Raw genomic sequence first — 9038 nt, 5'->3', positions numbered from 1 at the left:
AGCAATATATTCACAAATATTCTATAATATTTTCAGTCAGTATATAACGATATACTTTTCACATGTTATTTGAAAATCCCTGGGGATTGCAGAAAACCTTGAATGATTGCAGTTTTCTTCCTGGGTCTTATCACAGATCGACTAGACCAATGGATAATTGAAACAATGTGAGTCCATAAACCATGTTCACAGTTCACTGAAATGTGTTGTGGTCATCAACACGTTTGGAGCTTTGGAAATCTTCAAAAGCCGAGTGGGACAACCTGCCAAGAGAGTGAAGGCGAATTACCTTAGAATTCATTCATTATCAGGATTAGTAGGATGGAATGAAAGAGGTTGGCTAATGGCTTGCACCTGCTACATTAACACATTAAAAATACAAACAGATTTCCTTTGGAGGGAAAAGTATAAAATACGTCCAAATACAGTGAGAGGTTGATAGTGAAACAAGTTTTGCAAGTAAACTATAAAAAAGGATATTACTGACACAGCTTTCCAGCAGTAAAATTTCAAGCAAATGCTTTCTATTTAAATGGAATGACTCATGGAAACGGCGAGGAATATGTTTGCAGCTTTGCATCAAGCCCAACTTCAGCGCAAATTCACCAATACCCAGTAACTTCTGGTGAGCTAACTAATGCTGACGTGGGGTCAGTGTTGGCTGGCTAGTGGAATTTAAGAACTCAAACCAAATTTTAAGGCTCCATTGCCTTTTAAATGAACTTGATCGCACTCCATCCACTCGTCCTGTCACGTGTGAAAGTGAGTGTCTACTCCCACTCTGAATGGCCACATCTGTGAGAAGACCGACGGCAATCTCTCAGTTAATCAGTCAGTCGAAAGGAAATTAGTTGCCATCTATGTTGATAATCAATTAATCATTCAAGTCATTTTTTTAAGCAAAAATGTCACACATTTGCAGGTTTCAGCTTCTTTAAATGTAAAGGATCAACTGATTTTTGACGGTAAATGAAGAGACTTTGGGTTCAGTTTGTTGGCTGGACAAAAGCAACAATTTGAAGACGTCACTTCGGGCTCTGGGAAACTGTGGTGGGCATTTTTCAGTTTTTGGACTTGTGCACACATAACTTTCACATCTCTGCAAAGTTGGCCAATCAAACCTGAAACCTGAAAGTGGACACAGACCTTTTTTAATTTCATTTACGGAAATGACAAATACAAAATGACAATCCAACATTCACACCCACTTCATGCAGTGATTGGTCACCTGTGCAGAGGTGAGAAGGGGGCCTGAGTTCAACTTCTCTCTTGAACTCAGTTCAGTTATTTAGTTTGTAAGTTATGGAGGTCACTGTGGCTCAGGAGGCAGAGTAGGGTTGGTGGCTCCATGTCCAGTTCTTGTCAAAATGTCCTCAGGCAAGGGAACCCACAGGCTAATGGACAGGCTAACAGACAGGCTAACAGACAGGCTAATGGACAGGCTAACAGACAGGCTAACAGACAGGCTAACAGACAGGCTAATGGACAGGCCATTATTTGTGCTTGCTAAATTATTATCTTGTAATTGTTTCAGCTGAAACAATATTTTGACATTTTATTTTTGCATTGATGGTGGTTATTTCAGATTGCTTTAAGTCTATGGCATTTTAATTGATTTATTTATTTATTTAGCGAAGATGTCTTCTGGGTTCGGACATTTTGTTTCTCACTGATTATTGAACTTAGGTAGGGTGGTGAAATGCATTGTATTTGTCTCATTCTGAGGGTGCATTATAACAACAACTGCACACCTCAAGTGAAAACCTTCGAGGCAGAAGTTCGAGTCAGTGAATTTCGCTTGAATTTCAAAAGCAGTTGTGGGTGGTTGTTGGCGCGTCACACAGAAGGCTCGGCAAGGTGAAGCAGTGAACCATATGTGTTTAAATGAGACCCAGTGACAGATGAAACCTTTGACTTGCGGTCTGCAAAAACATCAAAGCCGCAAATGTTTGCAAGTGGGGTTAGCCACGGGACTGTGTGATCGCCTTGTTTCTGCTGTCAGTCACAGAAAACAGTAACAGAGCTCATAAAAGTGGGAGAGCGCTGACTTGGGTGAAACTGTACACTTGAACATACATCGCAGGACAAATGCATGACAATACAAAGACCATGTAACTTGCTGTGTTCAGTTACTGTTGATGGAGCTTCAAAGTTTTATCATGATAGGGATGCTATTTTGTTTTTTGGCGGACTTTGAGTGAGCCAGATGAGAAAACTGGATACGCCTCACTTACAGGCTGGAGACGTGTCTGCGCCAAAACTGAGAAAGGCAGCTAAGGTCTATGTTTTAACTCTTGCTTTTGTCCCAACCTCCAAAATAAGTGGCGCTGGCAGACAATGAATGGTTACATCTTTTCTTGATACTTTCTGAGTACATACTGAGTCTGCACTGATACGTACTGCTTTGAGGAAACATCACAGCCTCACACACAGTGACACACTGTTGTCAGGTCGGCTGAACCCGGCTCTCCGGGCGGCTGCTCCATGCAGTCAAATTCATCAAAACGCCCTGTTTATGATGACCTGCTCTTGTAAAAATGATCATTCTTGTCACTCAGAAGTGGTTTGACGCTACAGCAGCGCGAACACTCCTAAGGCCAGTCAGTGTTGTTTATGTAGGAAAGGCCAGAGGAGGCAGACAAGACTCTTTCCATGTTCATGAGTACACAGCAAAGTCTGGAAACAGTAACAGATGTGGAAGGTGAGAAATCTTTTGTTTGGGCCAGACAGGTTAGATCTTCTTTAAACGTTGTGATCTTCTGCAATTCAATAAATGACGCTATTTTCATTGTTCATTGTTCATTAGGTGTTATTGCTCAAGCAAAGAACAACAGGAGAATTTATGACTTTAATCTTAGAAATTCAAAGTTTTTTATATTACTCCCTCCCCATGTCTGTATTTTTTTTTTTTAATCTGCAGACCCTAATGCGCCATTTCCTGCCCTGATTAAGAGTTCAGTAATTATACTGATAGTATCTGATCCCTAAACTTATTCCCAAAAATGTTTTTCATCAGTGCTTTTAGAAATGGATTTGTTCACAAGTGAAAATCCCTCCTCTTTTCACCTGCGGCTGTTTTGCTGCAGCCCTTCGAGCCGTTGGTCACGTAGGCCCGAGGTCTCTTGCCCCTGAAATGACAAAATTCCAGAGCTGGTTGTAATAATCTCCATCCTTTCATGCGGCTTGGATGAAAGGTCAGCGCCTGCATGCATCATGTTTAATAGACAGAAAAAGCAGAAAGACCTAATAATGTCTGAATAAGTTACTTTGAAAATTCAGCATCAATTTGATATTGTACACGTTTATGTTTTTAACTGATTTCAGTCAAACAGTCCTTCTGGTGAATTTATACCCTTCAGACACCTCCATAAAGAAAAGTTACGATGTCAACTACAACCAATAAAGCAAAACAGTATGTTTTATGGGGAGCACTGGCATGGCAGGAACATCATGTCTTACCAACCAGACAGCTCGGGTGAAACCATCTGTTGTTTAAGATCTCTGTTGTGCTGCAATGCTTCAAAATTAAGCCATAAACAGCAATTAAAATGTCAGCTCTGCTGCAAAGCTCTTGGAAAGGAGAGCTTGGCTGCTTGCTGCTGCAGCTCTCAGTCTCTCTGAGTGAGTTTTCTGTCTCTTTTGGCTGTCGTTCAGCGTCTGCTGCTGCCAGTTTGCTCATCAGCGTTTGAAGTGGCTGAGAAGATGCTGGTTTCGGTTCAAAGTGCCAGTGAATAAGTGCACTAACATCAGGCCAAGCAGCTGTGATGGTCGTAAATACGTTTATAAAGAAATATTAACACTGTTTGCTTCGTAAATCTTTCTTTTGGAGACCGTTTCAGTTCACAGATACGACACTGGCAGATGTTACATGTCTGAATGGACTCTTTGAGGAACGTACACGCACACTAGTTTAATAACTTAGAAACTGCATCAATCTTGACACACCTTAGTCTTACAATAATAAGAATTAAAGAAAATGTTCAATTTTGGCTCATCACAGCTGCTCCATATGTACTCCACCCATGCATGGACCCATAGAGCGAATGGATCTGTCACTCCAGAGTGGGTCTGAAAGGTGGTGCTGAATCAAAATCATCACAAAAAGCATTAGTCTAAATCTGTCATGATAGTGTCAGGTGTATATGAAGAATGGAAAAAAGATGTAGCTCATGAATTTATGATCTCCCAGATGTTGTTCAGTATGAACCACTCAGCCCAGTGGGTGTGAAAGGTGCCAGTAAAGGTTTATAGCTTCTTACTTCAAACATAACAATGTGCAACGTGTGTGGGCAAAAGATTTTTTTATCAGGGCCAATATCAATACATATTCTTAGTAATCAAAGAGACTAAATGATATTTGCAACTGATATTAATTAGTAGCAAAAATAAAAATGTTAGTGTCAAAATTCAGAATAGAAAGTGGTGGCATGTAACCAAGTAGGGGGGCCTGAAAGCAAATGTATATTTCTTTACATTTCCCTTCATAACTCACAAACTACTTAAAATGCTCAGATCTTTTTTGATATAAAAATATATGTGTACTAATTAATAACAGAATTAATATCCAACTGCATCAACGGAGTAGAAAACTTATTATTAATGTGTTGGCTTTTGTCCTGATTGGGGATCGACTTTTGACTAAGAACAACACTAAAATATTAAATTCAGTCATGTTTGCCCCGCTGTGGCAACACGACTAGCAGTAATTGAGGGCAATTTTAACACACTTCAAAGTAATCAAAGTACTGCTGTGGTACCCAATAATGGTACTGTTTTTTTTGGGGGGGGGTTATTATTTAAGTTCTTTTAGACGTTGGGTGTACGCCTTCAAGCAAATGTCAGAGACGGAAACAGTCAGCTCTAATGAAACGGTGAACTAGAGATCAATACTTGCAGGTTCTTGCTCTAAGTTAGAGATAAAATTGAAGTAAATTTAAATTCACAGCCATCTGAACAGCTCAAGAAAAATACAGCACATCAAAAAAGTTACTTTTCAACGTCATAGTCGTTTTTTTGTTGTAAACTTCTGTCAAAGTGAGACAATCCCACTCCTATTTTACAGGCTGACAGACAATCCCACTGAGCATGTGCAGATCAAGTGTCATTGCTCTAGCTTGTTTCTGATTGGAGGATGTGAGTGTATTACAATTGCCCTCACATGTGTCCATCCTCCTCTGCTGTCATTTAAAGTACAGCGAGTGCACTGCAGGTCTACCAGGAGACGATCCACCTGGCTGCTTCCAGTTAGCCCCAAGTTCATATATTGGGGTGCAGCGGTTTTGTGGTCAGCTCAACAGTAACACTCCTGAAATAACTTGAGATTAGAGGAAAGGCCTGCAGAAAGACCATAAACACTCCGGCAGTGACCAAGCGAAGCAGTCGAAGGACCCCGCTTGGGCCACCGGTTGACCATCAAGAGAAGCCAGAAGAGAGACGTGGGCCTCAGGCAGCCTGTCTCAGCTGTGGGTGTATTGTGTTCAAAAGGCTGAAAAACACCCTATGAAGCTTTGACCAAACCAAACCAAACTTAACTCTACAGTGACCTGTGCTGTTTTCCCCTTCAGACAGTAAGCAGACAGACGTGGATGCTGATTCAACCCCAAATCAACATGACAGCAGCGACTATTCAGAGGCGACGGACTTTGAATAGTCTACCATTACTTTATAAAGTACTGCACTTAAAGACTGAACCCTCCCCAGAACCGAACTGAGCAGATAAGTCTCAGTGCTGATGTGCAGTGATCACAGATATTCAGGATGTTTTATGTTACATTCTGTCTTGTACAGACGACGGGATGTGTTGGTGTTAGTGGTTAGTTTTGCACGTCGTCAGTAGTCACATCACCCCTTGGTGTGAAGTGTTAGCACCATATTTTGTACTGTTCCAGGATTTTTCTCTGAGGGTGGGTGAAACACATCTGGGAGTCCTTGAAGTTGAATACAGTTTTAATGTGATTAATAGTAAAGAGGGAAGTGCTCTCCTTGAGCCCCACATGAGGTCAGCTACATCGTATTGGTCTCCTCACTCAGTAGTCTACAACTACAGGACAAGGGTCACATCCGAGATCTCCTACTTTACGAACCAAGAAGCCGCTGGTGAAGAGGTCAAAGGTCAAACCCCTGTAATACTCTCGTGTGGCTTGACCTTCCTCTTGTGTCGACAGACCTGAAAACATCAGACTCGGGAACCTGAGAACTGAGGAGGTTTTCCCCTCAGTAATCTCCTCCAGTCAGTGAGGTAGCTGAAAGACGAGAGGGACTTCTGGCAGACTTGGGTCGGGTTGTGGGGGATAAATCAAACTGACGGTAGTTTTATTGTTCGTGTCACACTTATCATCTGACATCTGGGGCTGCTCCACACCGCATGCTTTTTATCTGTTAATGTTTCCACAAGTAGACGTAAATTAAAAGAGGACGCTCATTCCACAATTATTTACATTTCAGAAGAAGTAGAAAACATCTTCTAATCACTTAGATCCTCTAAAATATTGCTATTTTATAGTCACGTGAATGTAATAACTTAAATAGCAAAGCGAGGCTCCATTTCCAAACTGCTTCAATTCGTATTGTCAGGATTTGAATCAAACTCCACTGGCTGATTTTAAGTTGGAACAAAAAAGTGAAAAAGAAAAAAGTGTGAAAGAACTGCTGAAGGCCACACGAGGAGTTCCATTACAACATGGGCTTAATCACAAGAGGGGAAATGAAAGACTTCCTTACACTACAAAACGGTATGAGTGAATACACAAGGTGGGATCACTTATTTCTGAGCCATGACTTAAAAAACACAGGGATCAAGTGACTCAGCAGACACAGTCAGAGTTGATTAGGGGCTGTGAGTTTATTATTTGGTCTGAAAACTGTCGGATGGGTTTTTAAAATTCATCAGACGTGCGTTTATATGCCAAGCAATCCACGAGCTCCTAAACTCCTTTAACATCACTTGATCAAGTGTGACACTTTTGGTTTATCCTAATTTTAAGTAAATAGTGTGTTAATTTTTTATTATTTTTTTTTACTTTTGGAAAATGACACATTACTTCTGCTTGGGTTCTTACAGACTCCAGCTGTAAAGCAAAAATAGACACAATGGATTTTTATATGAACAGGAACTGCTCTGTTGCTGGCTACAAGAACCGACCCAAAAGTCTTCGTTTGCTCCAACCATCTGAGGATGTCAAGGCACAGTGGATAAACTTTGTTTTTGTTGAAATGTCACCGCAACAACAGGAAAAGAGTGTGTGCTCCATCGGACTGCTTTGTCAACAAGGACTTTGACTTTAACTGACACCGGCTGTCTGTGACCTGACTTTGAACATGGAAGCTGTAAATTTAGCCATGTTTTATTTTTGTTTTTATGTTTGTTTGTCTTTTGGTTATTTTGTAGGTTAGCCTGTTGAACCTGCAGTCAGCACAAACTGCAGGAATCTTAAGCCTCATTTGAAGCCAACAGAAATAATGAGCTAGGTGGCTAAAAGCAGCTGACTGGAAACTGGTGAGCAGCACTGGGCTAAAATGGAGTGTTTGAGAGGGTGAATGTCGAGCACCTGGGCTTTGAAGCAAAATAATATTATAAAATGTTTTTCCCATAAACTTTGTGAAAGTTTTGTTTGCGGTGAGTTTAGGTGATAAAAAACAATTTCTTAACATTAAAGCGTGGTATGTAAACCTATTCAAATACACACCTAAGATTAAAGTATGAACCTGAAAAGGGGCATAATCTGTCTTCTTAAAGACAGATTTTACGGTCATCTTTGCTTTGTGGACCTGAAACACTGACAGGGAACTAAAGTCAGATGCATTCAGATGTTCGAAGAGCAGCACAGCCAGATCTGTGTGTGTGTTTGTGTGCGTGTGTATACATTTAAAAATTTTCACATTTTCAAAAGTAGCTGCTGAATTTCTGCTGCTCTTGATATTATCAAAATATTAACATTCAGCTTTTAAAGATACATTTTTGTAGTTCTACCATTTATTTATTTATGTATTGATTGACTGATTGATTGGCATTCAGAGACTGACTGATCTGAAAACATTCTGAGCCAACAAAGAGCCTGTTTACTGCGAGCTGGCGTTAAAGTCAGCAGCAGGTGACATAATTTTCTGTTGTGTGGAATAAAAGAGCATTTAAACTGATCCACACCCACACACTCTTACCGTAATTCTGTCATTACTGAACCACCTATATTACTGTTCAATTCAGTTCAGTTTATTTATATAGCGCCAATTCACAACAAAAGTTATCTCATGACACTTTCCAGTTAGCGCACGTCTAGACCAAACTGTTTAATTAAATTGTAATACAGAGAAGCCAACATTTCCCCTTGAGCAAGCACTTGGCGACAGTGGCGAAGAAAAACTGCCTTTAGAAGGCAGAAACCTCAGACCCGGCATTTTGGGAACGCAAAGGTCTGGTGGGATAATAGGGAACTATCGACTCTTTAAGATAGGATGGTGCCTGACTGCTCAGGGCTTTATGTGTGAGGAGGAGAATTTTAAAATCTATCCTGAATTTTACAGGTAGCCAATGTAGAGAAGCCAGAACAGAAGAAATATGATCTGTCATGCTGGTTCTTGTGAGTAATCTTGCTGCAGCGTTCTGGATTAGCTGGAGAGTCTTTATAGATTTACTGGGGCAGTTACAATAGTTACAATAATCCAGTCTAGAGGTAATGAATGCATGGACTAATTTTTTTGCATCTTTCTGACTCAGAATGTGCCTAATTTTTGTAATACTGTGGAGGTGAAAGAATGCAGTCTTTGAAATATTTGATGTGTGTGGGTTAAAGGGCGTGTCCTGGTCAAAAATAACTCCTAAATTCCTTACAGGGGAGCTTGGGGCCACGGCTAAGCCATCTAGCATTGCTATATCACTGGATAATTTGTTTCTAAGAACCAGAACAATAACTTCAGTTTTGTCTGAATTTAGAAGTAGGAAATTGCAAATCATCCAGGTTTTTATGTCTTTAAGACATGCCTGAAGTTTGACGAGCTGATTTGTTTCTTCTGGTTTCATTGACAAGTACAATTGTGTGTCA

This window comes from Scatophagus argus, chromosome 3 (assembly GCF_020382885.2).
Source record: "Scatophagus argus isolate fScaArg1 chromosome 3, fScaArg1.pri, whole genome shotgun sequence".
In the NCBI taxonomy this organism is placed as follows: Eukaryota; Metazoa; Chordata; class Actinopteri; family Scatophagidae; genus Scatophagus; species Scatophagus argus.
The sequence above is the reverse complement of the archived record's forward strand: the minus strand, read 5'-3'. Positions refer to the sequence as shown.